The 16,498-nt window shown below is 43.7% G+C and overlaps 1 non-coding gene across 1 annotated transcript; it reads left to right on the forward strand.

Annotated features, from left to right (window-relative positions):
* The first annotated feature begins 957 nt into the window (after positions 1–957).
* On the forward strand, positions 958–1,029 carry TRNAP-CGG (transfer RNA proline (anticodon CGG)). Its single transcript has one exon. It is a non-coding gene; the product is annotated as a tRNA-Pro (tRNA).
* Positions 1,030–16,498: the final 15,469 nt, after the last annotated feature.

Below are 16,498 nucleotides of genomic sequence, written 5' to 3' on the forward strand. Positions count from 1 at the left end.
GGTATCTTAGGTTGCTTGGAAAATTTCGAAAAATGAGAAGTGGAAGATCCTACCTGAGAAGGTTTAGTTCCAGACATGTTCCCCGTGGAAAGAAGAGAGAAGGTGTTTGAGACAGGTGTCGCCGCAAGCGCTTGGCTGGAATCCTCATCCGTCATGCTTGCGTCGGCGTCAAGAACAGCGATTGATTGCGCCGCGTTGTCTGTGCCGCCAAGAACAATGTCGCCGTGGCATCTTGCAGAGGCTGCCCGGAAGCCATGTTGGCGTCATCGGCGGTAGGCGTATCCGATATATCGGGATGGTTTACGGTGGTAGTCTTCAGCACGGAAGCGTTGAAACCGTTGTCCACAGGTGGCGAGGAACACGATAGTGGTCACCCATTTATTTCTGACAGCCTAGCACAAAAATCTCACGGGCGAAAAGCTTCGAACAGTCGAAGCGATGCGAGCGTGCGTCTGTTCGAGACGGCTGCTTGCAGCGCCACCCTTTCACTTCTTTATGTTTGTTACTAGTACAATAGCAGTAAATAAAATTCCCTGAATCTCTCATATTTCATATAATGGTGCCCCTGAATTTCACTGACCCTTAATGCTAAGTGTGCAAGTGTTGGTAATAAAACAAATATTGAGTAACAGAAATGCATCAAGAATATTGCTACGGTCTGGCAAGCGAAAAGACAAGACGACATGATGCCATGATGAAATAGAATTTATTGGCTGCCGACTTAGCGTGAGCGCTCCGTCCCGCGCCGCCGATCGCTCCATAGTCTTATATCTTAGTATTACTGTGCACTACATGCGTTGCACAATCAACTCTCAAACAGGTGTACTTTCTATGCCTGAGAGGTAATTCAAGGACCACGAAACAAACTCTCGCATAGCAAACGAAGGGTAATGTGCTGGCGACCATTAATAAAAAGGACCACATTATATACCTGGTGCACTCCTACCTGGCATGTCTGGCTCAGTGGTCTAGGGGTATGATTCTCGCTTCGGGTGCGAGAGGTCCCGGGTTCAAATCCCGGCTGAGCCCTTCATTTTTGCAGTTTTCTTGTTGAGGGTATTAGCACTAAAATGCACTACTAGAACGAACTTATTTCCGTACTTTCATGAGGCCCAAAGCTGAAAATTCAATCCTTCCCTAATGAGTAAGTGGTACCCAGACACCTAAAATTCGTCCTTCCCCTTCTGTGGAGCAGTTGGCACACTCTTTCACGCGGTTTAGGAATGTCAAGAAAACCCATACTTTGACAGCAATCTCGATCAGACTTATGAGCGCTGGGAGGCAACCCTTCATAGCCACAGCCCCCTCGACCAGAAATCGCTGGTTGAGAGGGGCCGGATTATGATGGCGACCAATGGGTTCTCTTACTGAACCCACCTAGTTTTTATGCTCTGAATAAATGTTTTTCCTCCTCCTCCTCCGTGAATTTCTCAGGTGTTCCTGGAAATTCATTTCAATCACTTCTTTAGAAATAATAAGAGATATGTTAATGAAATAATGCAACTGCATTATAAGTATAACAATAATGATGGCTAACCCTTAATCAATTTGATACCGGCTCTTCCTTAAATATGTTCAAGCAAAAGTGTGTTTCATGCACCTTACAGTAAATAGTAACCTCAAAACATCAATTTTTCGACTGCATTGCGTATCGCACCTGATTGATCAGCACATACACAGGTGTACTTATGCACTCACATTCGTGCTTTCTTTGGCTCTGTGCACAGAAAAGATAAATCCACGTGTCGTGCGCAACGTAAACATCTTTAATAAAGAACTTTTAGTGAGCAACTGTCTTTGAACGTAAAGGTGGTTGATGACATAATGTATTTTGCATAATTTTGTTCAAATTTTATTTGCTAGAAAATGGGCGCGTGCAGAGCCTATGTTTGTGTGCTCCCGCTCCTATCAGCACGGGATTGTTTTTGTCAGGACGCACTGGAAAACGAGGGGAATTCAACCAGTTGGACATGAAAGAAGACGAAACTTAGCGGTGGCAGAGAACGCTGAAGAATAAAATAGTCCTGATTGAATACATCTTCCAGCGTTCAGATAACAACACTGGAAGATAAGAGTGTTTATAACAACTGTTGAGCTAACACTGCCCACCATTAAGCCAGCAAAAAAAAAACTCCAATAAGAAATGGTGTCAGGCAGGAAGACACGATCTCGCCATTAAGAGCTAATGAAGAATAGCTTAGTAGTCTGCGATTTATTTATGACACTGCCTTGCTGAATCGCCGGTGCCACGGTCAACATCCGAAGTCATAATAAAATATGCTCCACTCTGCACATGCTACTGAAATTTGCTAGAAGACATGTCCTTACGGCCATATAGCAACGGATATCGTTTTTTTTTTAGTTCGATATGTTGTGTCCGAAGCCCTTTAATGCAGGGGTTGCCCATAAGCTTTTAAGAAAAGCTTTCGTTAGGAGAATGGCGACACCGCCGATACAGCGGAAGCAGTGCAATTGCACTTATGCCCATAGCATTGGTAGGCTTTTAAGAAAAACTAATAGAAGTCGCTATCCACTATGAGGCTCCAGAGGTTAGTTGCGGAGATTGTAATGAAAGCTAATGGGTTTCAATGTCTATGCGCAGTGAAAACCGCCATTATAAGGTTTGGTATTAAATAATGGGTCTCAACATCCTGTTTATGAAATAAAGAATTTGTTTTGTGCATGTACTCAAGCATATATCAGAGACTGCTTGTCTGACAGTAGCGCCAGGTAATCCTTTTAAAGAAGGTGAACAGACACATAACTGTGAATAAAAAAGTCCACAATATTACGACGCTGAAACACAGCAAAAGCAACACATATTACAATGCAACTCGTCAACAGTATTAACATAGCATCATATTGGTTTTGACACAAAAGAAAGGTCGCATCTTGTGCGGGATTGACTCGGAAAACGATGCTATAGGAGTGGCTTTTAAATCCTGGCGCTGCGTTTCGTCGGATGTAAATACTTTGCGATCATTGCACTAGAAGGTGTCAGAAATATAATCTATCTTTTTTATTTGCTGGAAGCAGGAAACAGAAGTTAGGCACGCAGTCTAGTAACAAAAGCCTTCATAGTGTCATTCATTGGATTTTTTTTTACTGCTTCTGTAGCATTACCTGTGTTAAACCAACAAAAATGCATATAATGGTGTGACACGATAATCAGGATGTGTAGATTGAACCTTACTTGCGGAAAAAATCAGATGACTTTTTTTGTTCTTTTCATAAGGCCTCGGGAAATCATTACATGGCATGAACGCAAATTAATCCAAGCGCCTTCTCTCCTTACTCTATCCTTGTTCGGGTATGGGACAAAAAAAAATATTTCGTGCATAATTCACTACGAATCTGTTTCCAATTTGGTGTTATTGCCGTGCCCTGATGATTCCGGCTCCATAAAAGGATATGCATGCCCCGAAGGCATTCTTCGTGTTTGTGTTCGTTCGCATTATTCCTCCGAGCCAGAAATATAATGCAATGCACAGCGTACACTCCCATATATGCCTTTCTTTTAGCGGAACAATATGAACGGTAGTTTTAAGAAACCCCAGTATTGCAAAGCGCTCATTTTTATGCAGATTTTGAACCTTGATGCTACATTCTGAGAACATATTTCAGGCTCAGAAAAAGCTTTAATAATTTTTGTGGAGACACAAAACGAAGAATAATATTACTGCTCCAGACAAACAGCACATGAGGACATATCCGGGCTGATGAGAAACACGCGTTACCGTACGCGGTTTCTTTGAAAAAGAGAGTGTAGTTGCTTTTACCGATGCATACCAGCAATTTATATGCAGTCACTATTTTCTAAGATGGCAACGGCCTTTTTCGAATGACGTAAAACTAAACGCTGTTCAGTAGCGTAAACTGCTTCTGTGTTAAGAATAAAGGGCAGGAAATCCTAAATTGTTAGAGATAGCGGAACAGAAAGTTCACTCATCGCGGCATGGTTGCATGTTTCTTATTGTATGGAATATTTTATTTAAAATCACCTCTATCCGCCAATGCTAGAGAGTAGTTAAAGCAGTGAGAAAGTACGGAGGGCGCTTCAGAATACTTACATGCTGTGATTGCGAAAGCATGCACCCGGGTTGCTTGGCTGCGGCGATGGCTTACTACTCTATTGGAGTGGCCAGCGAAGCTTACCTTTCCGCGCCGGTGCAATGTAACTCTGTACATTCCTTCACCGTTTGTTTACATTTTCCTTTTCTGTTGCTTCTCCCTGTAAAAAAATAAAATAAATAACGTTTGTGAACATCGGCTCCCCAGCTTCCTTCGCTGTATCTGACGCGCAATGGCACGTCGTGCACATCACACGGGCTCACAGGACTTGCCCAATGTGCGCTTTTAGTGCGACACGGTAAGTTCAGACTCCAGTAGTCTCAAACACATAGGTAGGTGCCGCTCATGAAATAGAATCGGCCGGATCATCAAGAAAATGTTATATAAGCGATATTTTACATTACGAGAGCAACTAGTGGTTAGTTGGTAAGCCATTCCGTTAACTTCAATTAAATTGAGCGAAAAATGGCCACCTAGAGCACATAAAAACCCATCTGATTGGTGCTAACGGGTAGTAACTGATTTGGACGCAGTGAATTTTAGAGTATAAAAGATTCCACTAAATGGTCAGAATCAAATCTTGGTGGCGGAGGCCGCATTTTGATGTAAGCTGAATGCAAGAAGGACCGTCTATTGTGCAATGTCTGTGCGATGCAAAGATTCCCAGCTGCTCGAAGTTAATCTAGAGCCCTCCACAACGGAACTTACGCTTGCCCTGGCCAACGCTTGCCCTTGCCAGTGCAGGCCGCCGCCGATGAGTGACCCTCCTGGCTGACTGGGTGATGCCCCCATCGTCAACAGCCGATGGTTTAAAAGACGACCGCGGAGATCGCAGGTTGAGCAGTGAGCGAGACGCAATGTTGGGGTCTCCGTCATTCGAGCGAGCCAGTCTCGAGAAGGCGTTATGCTCTAGTGCTTAGTGATAGAGCTTTAAACTGTCATGTAAATTATGCATAAAGTCATTTTTGTTTGCTCCGATATGAAATTTCTTCGGCTGGCCTGCCGCTCACTGGAAGCCACGCCAACTGCCAAGGAAATCGTCCGCTCAACCACGATGACCACAACGTCACGAGAATGGCGACAGCATGGGATGCTCCAGTCCCAACAGTGGAGGCCACAGTGGGATGCACCAATCACCACAGTGATGAGAGCTTGGGATGCCGCAATCCTAAGAATGCTGAGCGCCACTTTTAGAAACACTCCTGCTACTAGGAACCGCAGCTGTAGCCTATTGGTTTGAACATACACCTCGCACAGGGGTGGTGTGGGGTCTGGGTCTGATCCCAAGAGCCACCTGGTACCCATCCGGGATACAATCTCTACAAGATTTCGTCTTGACTGGCGCTCGGTTTCTTAATGGCGAAATGCTTGGGAAATTGGTCTGTAACCACACCTTGATTACGCAAAAACACCTTGCGCCATGGCACTCTTTGGCCAGGTACTGCTGCACTATAAAAAACTCATAATCGTCCTGACACTGAAAAAAGGCACTATGTCGCACATATTTTTACTTAGGTCAAAGTTGCCTGGAGTAACTCGTAATGTGAAAAAAATTTTCCTGAAGGAGAAGAGCGGGGACGGGCAATTTGAAGGCGCTTTTGAAATAGTGAAGAAAATAACAAAGGAACTCAAGAAAGTCAGTGCATAATTGAACGCCGTTGGAAGTCACTATTTCCCAGCACATGCAAAGGCTAAATATCACTGATCTCAGGACTAATGTCGCAAAAGCTGTTTCTTGGTTAGGAGGGCAGGACTTAAAGTTTGGGAGTTGCACAGGGTTATGCTGGATGCCGTAATTGAGAGCTTGACCACCTGATATTTTTTTTTTAAAAATCACTGCTGACATTGTACAGCGCACGGGCATTTTTAAATTTTGCAGGATCAAAATGTGAACACTAGGGTCGGGATCCTGTCTCGCGAAGTTGGTTGAGCAGCAGAACTCCAAATGCACGCAACCACCACCACGGGTGGTAAGCCTCCTTTCATGAGGATAATTTGATGAAGGCTGGAGAAGACGTGACGAAATAATGTAATTTATCATGCTGACATTGTCCTTTAGCGTGGTGTTACACATTCATATTTCTAGAGTTTCTTCGCACGGGTTGTCTAATTTATGTTTTTCACGTGCGAAAACCATATGAAAGTGTTATTCTCTTTTCGTGTCGTAGCCTTTGATGAAACTTGACTCGCCTTGTCTCATTCTGACTAGACAGGTTTGTTTGCTGGGCGAAGGCGTGTAAGGCCATTATCGGTCCACAGCAAATTATCTCGTGGTTCAGTGTGGCTGAGCGCAGCGTGACAATGCATTGGCCTTACCAAATGGCTGCTTATGATGGCAGTAAATACAGAAATATGACGTCTGTAATGGCTCAGTCAGCACTCCGAGGCACGGCTTGCAGTGCATGATATTGAAGGCTAATACGAATTCTCCAGCAAGCATTCGTGCCTTAGCGTGCTTACCTATTTCATTTATGGGCGACCGACGTAATGACAAGTTGTTTATGAGGGTTCAACGTCCCAAAGCAACGGAGGCTATGAAGGACTCCGGGAATTTCTACCACCTGGGATTCTTTAATGTGCACTTATATTACAGAGTGCACTGGCATCTCGCTTTCGCCTTCAACAAAATGGGACCGCCGCGGCCGGGATCGAACCCGTGACTTTCGGGTCAGCAGCCGAGCGCCATAACCACTGAACCACCACTGGAGCTCTGACGCTGAGAAAAGTGCGCCGTGAAGAAAATAGTTTGCGGGCCTTGGGATTTTCTGTCCTGACTTCAGTCCATTTTATTACTGACAAGATAGATCAATAAGGCCTGTTCCCAGGCGTTCTTAGAACTGATTTTTAGTTCATGCATTCATAACGTGCTATTTAGGTCGTAAAGTGCCAAACAGAAGTTTGTGAGGTGTCCTATATGGCTTGTGGAAGATCAGAGATTTTCTTGTCAACTTTGGAGAAATGTACCAGAGATGGTCATTGTGTGTTTATTCATTAGCGTATTTGATGAATAATACTCAAATCGAAATATGCGTGGTTTAAGCTCCTCAGTTTAGCGATCTATGTGAACAGATTAACAATGGTATGGGCATTCGTCGAGAGTCCTGCCGTCTTTTAAGAAGAAGCTTAAGAGTTTGTCGAATTTGAAAAGTTACCAACGGTTGAAATACGAACCGTACCATGTAGAGAAGTAATTCTGTTTGTCAATATCATTGCCAGGAATGATGTAATGGCTGATCAAAATTCTTTAGAATCAATGCACATGTTAACTAGCGCTAAAGACAAGGATAGAAGACAAGGACTTCTGTTCTTGTCTTTAGCGCTAGTTATCATGTGCATTGATTCTCAAGATCACCAACTAGCCCAGTTGTCCGCTTTAAATGATCAAAATTCCACAGACTCCCCGACTCCCGTGGTGCTCTGGAGGTGGCAGCACAGAGCTAAAGCGTCCGACTTAACGTCACCACTGGAGTTTCACCCTTCCGTACCGCCCCTATAGATGTGCATGCTTCTGTGGGTCTATAGTAAACCCCAAGCTTTGTATGAGTTACCCGTGTCTTTGCTTTTCTTAGATTCGATCCGAACACTTACTAAGAAATGTAGGCGGAACGGGAATGCACACCGGAAAAGCACGAGTGCTGCAGTAGGCTCGTTATTCCGGCCTTTTCTGCAGCCTGCCGCGATGCGAACTCTCACGGCCGCGGCCTTGTGTTTTTTTTTTACCAGGTGCCGCGAAATAAGCAAGAAGCCCTATGCACTTCCGCTGTGAAGAAGGACACTTTCAATTGATTGAGAGTAGATTTTACCAACTTGGATCACTCCTGTGCATGGTTCACGGGTTTGATTGACCCTGTACTCGAGCAGGATTCGATCCAACCCGCTACCTGGACTCGATCGTAGGTTTCAACACCAAAAATACAGAGAAAGGCACAGCCACACCATTTTGCATCTTTCTGCTAGGATGACGACATGACTCCTGCTTTCAATAGTGCAGTGCGCTTGCAAAGACTCCTTCAGCTCTAGATCAATACGCCAATATTTCACAGCCATCAAGGGATTGTATATTTGTTAACGACATTAAAAATAATGTATTTTGAACACTTTTTCCTCCTGTTATCATGCAGCCTCTAATCATTGCCCCGCATTAGAGCCTCGTGGTTATTGCTGTTATGCTGTTGTTTCTCGTATTATAGGAAAGCTAAAGCAGTTTTTTTGGAGAAATATAAAAGAATAAAAGCAGCTAACGTATGAATTGCGTCGCCATAGGATTCCAAGCTCGTTCTAAACTTGCATTTGAGATTATTACGTAATCATCAGAAAAAACGTCGCTGCCATCCTCAGGGTTCTCCTCGCCGTGTCGAATAAGCAAGGCTTCGTATTGAAGCCATTTGTAATATCATTTCAGATTTCTGTTGCTTTCGCCCACATGATGCCATGCGTCGTCCGATGCGCCAAGGAAGGCTTCGCTGAAGTTAGATTTGGTAGCGTCTGCTCTCTTCCTTCCAGTAAACGCTTTTGCACTCATGACACTCTGCGCAGAGCAGGAGCCTGAACCCTGCCATATCTTAATACAGCTGTTTCATTATCAGTTCTAAAACTACTACAAAAAACCTCGCTTGCTTTCCGTGCAAGCTTCACACATTCGGCTCTTTCGACTTGTCAAATTCTAGAGCCTCGCCAGTTACATTTTACGCCTCATTTTTCACAAGAGCCATCGTTTGATATTTGTAAATGAATATTTAGTGCATAAGGTGCAAGCAGAGTTTGTGCCCGCCGTGAGCTCAGCAAAACCTTGAGCACACCAAAATTGATAGCTCAGCTATGCGGATCAATGCTGTTTAGTGATGAAGCACTGGTTCAGACATACGAACTCGGAACAAAAACCGTGCCTTGTGCACTGTCTTTTCCTACCGCGAGGAAGAATCTTGTCCTCTTTTGGGCAACGAACAAAACCGAGCTTACCCGGGTACCAGTTATTCGGGTAAGCTCGGTTTTGTTTGGAGGAGCGTCCAGCAAGCTGCAGCTAATTGGAGGGAGCTCGGGTAAGTACGGAGGTGCGTCGCGCCAGCTGTAGCCAGTGGGTGAAGGGTGTCGCGCCACCTAGGTCACGCAACTTTGTGGCCTCATTACAACCTGAGCATTGGATTCCGAACAAACTGACCACTGTAGTGGGTGGCAGTAAATTAATGATGGATCACGACAGGTAGCTAGCGAAGAGCACCATGGGTCGCACAATCCCTACCGGTGACTGTGACAGGAACAGCCACCTGCCAGTGCAGTGGCGCATCGGGCCTAATCGTTGCCCGACTGCACCAGTAGTGGTATGCGGACTGGGCGCCATCTATGGCTGTTAAGAAGAGAATGACCAATTATGTGTATGTTAAAATTAACCCATTAAAGATATGACGTCATACGCTTAAAGAAGATCTTAAGTGTCCCCTCGAATTGATGAATGAATACTTATTCTCGCATGTCAAGTCGGGTTAGGTATGGTTTGGTTTTAGGGAGCTTGACGTCCGAAACCGACTTAGCCTATGAGGGACGCCATAGTGAAGGGTTCTAGAAATTTCGAACCAACTGGGGTTTTTTAACGTGCACTGATACCACGCAGTACAGGGGCTTCTAGAATTTCGCCTCCATCGAAATTCAACCGCCGCGGCCGGGGTCGAACTTTCGCCTTTCGGGTCAGCTGCAGAGCGCCATAACTCCTGAGTTACCGCGGCGCCTTCTACTCGGGTTAACTACGTTAGACCCTCACCACTTCTTTTTTTTTTCTGTGAATATAATCCTACGCATTATCAGGATGGGAAACGGTAATCTATTGCTTTATACAAACACTGCCAAATTCAACAACCTGAAAAGACAGTATCGGCTTAAAAAGATGACTGAGTTGTGTCTGTATCACAACAGTTGGAGTTACGTTACTTACGTTACTTAGGATGAGGCCTACCATGGTTCGGGCGCTCAGCGCGACCAGCACACTGGTCCTCCGCTTCCCCATCCGCACCGACGCAGAAGGACAGCTAAATTCGAAATGAAATTCCTGCAGCAGCGTTCTGTGTAAAATCAACATCCAGGCAGAACTGGGCTCCCGCGTGAGTGCTCTTGGACTATAAACATTTCAATCTTCAATTTGAAAATGGCACTGCGGCATGTCGACGTATCTCAAATAACCTTTGCCGTATCATAAGAACCGTGGGGCAATTCTTGGCAAACACGCCTTCCTTCGCCTAAAGGATCGGTGCGTTCAGTTGTTGGGCATTCACTTAGTAGAAGCATCGAACAGCAACTTTGACTTGAACGAAAAGGCGGGATTACTATTTTTTTTTAATTGTTTAGGTGGTTGCTTGTTGATGAAAAGTATCCGGGTGAGTTTTGCAGAATCCAGCACGGCACAGTAAAAAAAGTGAATGCACGACTCAAGTAATATATGTAACCATGAGAGTGAAAGTAAAGTCAAGTGAAGCTTGACTGTTCGCGATGCAAGAGAAACACTTCGCGAGGCGCCGTTTCATTTACGCACCACGTTCCGCTGAGCACCTCCAAGCAAAGGCCCCCTGGTGTTTCAATATTCAGTAATACGTCTTCCAGGAGTGCACAGAACGAACAGCACTCTTAATGGCAGCACGGAATGAACGGACGTAGTCGCATGCCGCGCGCAGTCGGCTCCGCGTTCCCAGACATGCGTGCGAGCCTGCGATCTCCTATTTAACCAAGCGTGACCTGACCTGAGCTCCCGGCAGTGGTAAGTAAAAGTTGGAGTCGTCCGATGCATGAACCACACCTGCAAGCTGCTGGCGTCATAAAATCGTAGTTCAGGGATATCGACCAAGGAAATCAGTTGTGATAACTCTGCACCATGTGAGTAAATGATTCTGTTTCGAGTGTATGATTCGTGGTGACAAAGTAAAGAGTTTTTGGTGCCAGAACCCGGAAGGAAGAAAACAAAACCGTTATTATTTTCACTATAATCATTCAAGAGAGTCCAATATAGATGTGAAAGATTTTGATTACGGCGCTCTTGCGTCAGGTGTATTCACCCCAACATAGGTATTATAGGTTAATATTTTACTGTTAACAATTTTGGACCGATGTGTCATTATACAAATATTATATAATAAACATTGCCCTTTAAAGCCCGAACGGATATGTTTGTGCCCGTAAGGTAGGTATTTATACAAGAAACTCAAGACTTCAAAAAAGAAGCAGCAATAACACAAGTCCATGATCGAAGCAGAATGTATAAATTTGCTTTTCATGTTGCATATTTTAAGTTAAAGGACCTCAGTCTTCTGGTGGATGCTTACGTATTTAACTATTATAAATAGCCGCTTGGACATAGAACAAAAAATGGTTTTCGAAAGCCCGAAGCAAAAAAAAAAACGAGCCATTAGAGAAAATAGACGCCTGAAAAAACACATTAACTAACCCAATACCAGAAACGACCTTGCAGAACATTTCACTCGACCTGCATAATAAAACTTTTGGGGTAAATCACTCAGTGACCACGAGCGATAATTTTAACCCAATGGCCCAAGCGCAGCTGAACCGTTGCCCAATGCAATTGCTGTAAATTATTCCTAAAGTTGCACTGCAAACGGTGAACTAACGTACACTTTTTTATCAGCGTTTCATGCGTGCACATATGGTAGAATTTTGTCAGTTTAGCGCTGTTTTAATAGGCCTCAAAAGCATTTTGTATTTCAAAAAACATTTTGCAGTGGACCGTGAGAAATAAGCGTAAATGGCTACATGGCCCCCTTGTCTCTGGTTCTAATTAAAAAAATGCTTGTGCAATCGATGCATGCCTCAATGTATAGAAAACTGGACCCAATAATTTGTTGCAATCACTGGCGATTCCAACACACTTCCACGGGCCCTCCTTCTCTAAACATTGCTACGTTTGCGGCAAAAAAAAAGAATAAGCAAGCCTACAATTAACGTGCATCGGCCGCTTACCCCCGCTTCAGGATTCGTTCAGTAATAATAATCGTCATCTGAATTTGTCTTGGTACAATTATGATATCTTTGGCGCCGCTCCTGCGAGTAAACGAAGTGTAGCTGTTTTGGCTGGCGAAAATATTTTAAGAGCGTTAGCTCTTACTCATCACGTTTCGAGATTTTGTGGGGCCTGCTACTACCCTTGAGCACCGCGCCATCTGTGGCAGCAACTACCCATCACGTTCCGAGATTTCGTGAGGTCTCCTACCACCCTGAGATCAAAGCGCCATCTGTGGCCGCAACTAAAAAACAGCGCATCTCGCATTGAGACTTGTAGCACCATCTACAATAGTATTGTAGAAACAACCACTTGCCGCGTGCCAATGATGACGTCACGGTCTAATATGGTGGATAGAGGTGGAACTATGGCTGCGTTCCAATACTCCAGACGTCTAACAAGACGTCTAGTGTGGCGTCTAGGAAGCCGCCTACTTGTCCATATATTGGAACTTGTCTACTACTCACGCCGCCTCGCTGCATAATAACCTAACCAAAGCTTATGAACAGTTCTGCTATAATTTTTCTCAAACTGAACAATAACGATCATTATAAACGTGTTTTCAACAAGTTTGTACAATTTTTCTGTAATCACCTTGCGCGTAAATCGGACTGGTGGGTGCGGCTATCGCTCAGTCTGCTTGTAGCAGACGGGGCCGCTCTCCGAAGACGACGCTACAGACATACGTGAATATTATTTTATTATTGATGCTAAACTCTACATGCTCCTCGAACGTGCTCGTCCTGACGGTCCTGTAAACATAAAGAATACGAAAAACTGTAATCAATATGCGCGAAATGCGATACGGCTAGACACTGCAACAGGAAAACACATGCGAGCCATTAAACCAGTCTGCCGTACATGGTACTCGGAGACGGCGAGAAACCTAAAGACAGCACCGAGCTTTAATCCTGCAATGACTTAAAATAAATTCGCAACATGCCGGTGGGTTTGTTCTGAGACTATAGAGATAAAAAAGACTGTACGCGAAAGAGTTGATGCAGCTAATACAGCAACATAAAAACACATTTGTTAACCGTCACGCCAGCCGTCTTAACGCCCCTCGAGGAACCTAACGACAGCGACGAGTATTAATCCCTAAAATCAAGGTGCTAATTAAGATACGGCATCGTCAGATGCCGGATCACGTAAACAGACCACGTAAACAGACCTAAAGTGTCCGCTGCTTTAGCAAAGCTCTCAGCTGCACGATTTTCTCCTGCGTGATTCACTGCTATGAATCGAACGTCCACGAAGATTAATTAGTTTGCGTACCAAATAACATAATGGAATGACTCACATTTTTCCATTCCTATACTGCTGGTACAGTCCGACGCCCGCAAGAGCACGACTCGCTCATCCGCGTACATCAGCTCCGCCATATAATTAGACAGCATGTCAGCCTGCATCGATGTAGACTTCAGCGAAGCAGTCATCTTAGACGGCTTCGTGAGAAATGGAACGCGTCCCAAGATGGCGGCTGTCCGGCTAGACGTCTAAGTCTACTTGGGAGTATTGGAATGCACCCTATGTGAGCATGACGTCACGGGAAGAAAGGGCGACATAGTTTCGGTTTCTCGAATCGAAGATGGCGGCCATTAGAATTGGTTGCACCTTCTCATCCCCCATTCACCAATATCCTAAAACGGGTAGGAAAACTGTCCCGGGACAGCTATTTATGTATACATTCGTTCCCCTATATATATATTCCGACCACAATGGGCACCCATCCGGGGACAGTTGTATACCGGATTTGGGAGGCAAATAAAACACTATGGGTTGTGGTATAGAAATAAAACCACAATTAAGTAATAAGCATACATTGTATTTATTTATTTATTTATTTATTTATTTATTTATTTATTTATTTATTTATTTATTTATTTAAAGATACTGCAGGCCCTTCTCGGGCCCATGCAGGAGTGGTTACAAGGAGGGAATATAAAACAAAGGGAATACGTAAAGCACAAGGGTACAAAAATAACATTTCATCGCTATAGTGGCACAGGGTACTAATGACGTCAAAGCCAGGAGAAGAAACTAGCGGGTTGAAAAGGAAACACATGTAATTGCAAAGAAAATACAAATGGAAATTGGGCGACATAGGTTCATCACGGTGGTACTGACAGTGATTCAACTCTGTTAACATGCTCTATGAATGATTCGATTGAGTTGCAGTTTACAGCAGCCGGTGGTAGTTTATTCCAGCAAAAAATAGCCGATTGGAATAAAGAATATTTATGAGCATTAATGTGGCTTATGGGTTGATGAAGTGTTTTTTCATGGTTATTTCTTGAAGAGTGACGGAATGGTTCCTGGAGGTATGTTTCTCTTGAGATGTTCAAATGACCGTAATAAAGTAAGTACAGAAATTTAAGCCTTGATGTTATTCTGCGCTGTGCTAAGGTGTGAAGATCTGTTTTGTGAAGTAGGTTAGATACGCTAGAATGTCTAGAAAAATTTGAGTATATGAAGCGTACTGCTAGGTTTTGAATACGTTCCAGCTTGCCTATCAAATATTTTTGGTGTGGGCTCCAAATAAGATCCGCGTATTCTAAGGTCGGTCTTACGAGTGTTTTATACGCATTAAGTTTCACGTTAGGAGGTGCGTTGCGTAATCTTCTTCTAAGGAAATACAGCTTACCTTGGGCCTTATGATATATGTTTTTAATGTGCTGTTCCCAGCATAGATTGCTGGATAGTGTCACTCCTAGGTATTTAATGTTATTAGTTATAGTGTATAAAAAATCAGGTGGCTTTTTTTTCTTACTGAAAGTTATGCTCTTTGTTTTGGTGGCATTAAGTCTCATTCCCCACCTAGTGCACCAAGACTGAATAGACGATAGAGATTCATTTAGTTTAATTTGATCATTAATGGTGTCTATTTCCTTATATACCACGCAGTCGTCCGCAAAGAGCCGAATTTGTACCTCAGTGTCAACGCATAGATAAATATCATTGATATATATTAAAACAATAAGGGGGCGAGGACTGAACCCTGTGGTACACCTGAGTAGACATCCAAATTATCAGATTCGGAACTTTTCAGTTTGACGCACTGTTTACGATTTTTCAAAAAGCACTCAACCCATGAAATGATAGTGTTTTCGATCCCTATAGCCTGCAGTTTTGTTATTAAATCTAGGTGAGGAACTAAATCAAATGCCTTAGAGAAGTCTAAAAAAATGGCGTCTAACTGACTCCTTACATTAAGGGCGCTTGCGATATCGTGCGTTATCTCTGCCAAATGTGTGGTTGTTGATAATTTCGACCTAAAGCCATGTTGCCTACTGTAGAGGAGGTTGTTAACCTCTAAGTGGTTAATAATTGCTTTGTAAATAATATGTTCGAGTATTTTACAAGTAGAGCTTGTTAGCGAGACCGGTCTGTAGTTGTTTAGTTCATTTTTGGGACCGCCTTTATGAATTGGAACTACTTTAGCCCTGAGCCAGTCATCCGGGACTGTTAGGGTTTGCAACGACAGAGTGAAAATTCGGAACAAATATTTGGAAACCCAGAAGGCGTATCTGTTCAGGAAATTATTTGAGATGTCATCAGGCCCCGGTGATTTCTTTACGTCTAGATTGCGCAGCAGGCAGAAAATGCCGTCTTCACTAATGTTTATTTCTGACATGGGATGAGTGATGGAGTAAGAATCAAGGGAAGCACCTGAAACCGAGCGTGAGAAAACAGACTGAAAGAACGAGTTAAATTTGGTAGCAATAGCGGCAGTGTTGGTTATAGTTTCACTGGACGTTTTTATTTCAGAAACTGTGGATTGCTTGCATGCTAAGTAGCGCCAAAACTTTGCCGGGTCATGCTTCATAAATGACGGTAACGTCTCCGAGAAGAAACGTGTTTTCGCAGCTCGAATTTTACCTTTGAGTGTACTGACAAGGCATGCAAGGTTGCTTGATAGGCAACGCTTGCGCCGCCGCTTAATCTTTCTTTTCAGATGGATAATTTCTCGCGTTATCCACGGATATTCTCGGTTCACACGTTTTTTCCTCAAAGGAATGTACTGCTTTTCGCAGAAGTGAACAGTTTTTTTGAAATAGGACCACATTTCACATACGTCATTGAGTGCTTCAAATGCTGGGTAACAAGATTCCAGGCGAGCAAAAACAGAAGTGTCATCTGCCCGCTCGTAATCTTTAACAAAAGTGACAGATGGTTTCACAGTCTTAGTTGAAACATGCAACGGACATGCTAGGATTAACATCTTATGATCTGAGATTCCATGAGCTAAATTTACGGAACAATCTTGAAGTGAATTGCTAACAAGCATAAGGTCGAGTAGAGAAGAGCAACACCCGACAGTACGAGTATCAGAAGTTACTAATTGTTTTAATGAAAAACTAAAGGTACTTAGTAACAACATTTCAGCGCTTTTCACTTCCTTGTTGTCGTGTGACATGTCTGACCAATTGA

The sequence above is a fragment of the Amblyomma americanum genome, chromosome 4, assembly GCF_052857255.1.
Source record: "Amblyomma americanum isolate KBUSLIRL-KWMA chromosome 4, ASM5285725v1, whole genome shotgun sequence".
NCBI lineage: Eukaryota > Metazoa > Arthropoda > Arachnida > Ixodida > Ixodidae > Amblyomma > Amblyomma americanum.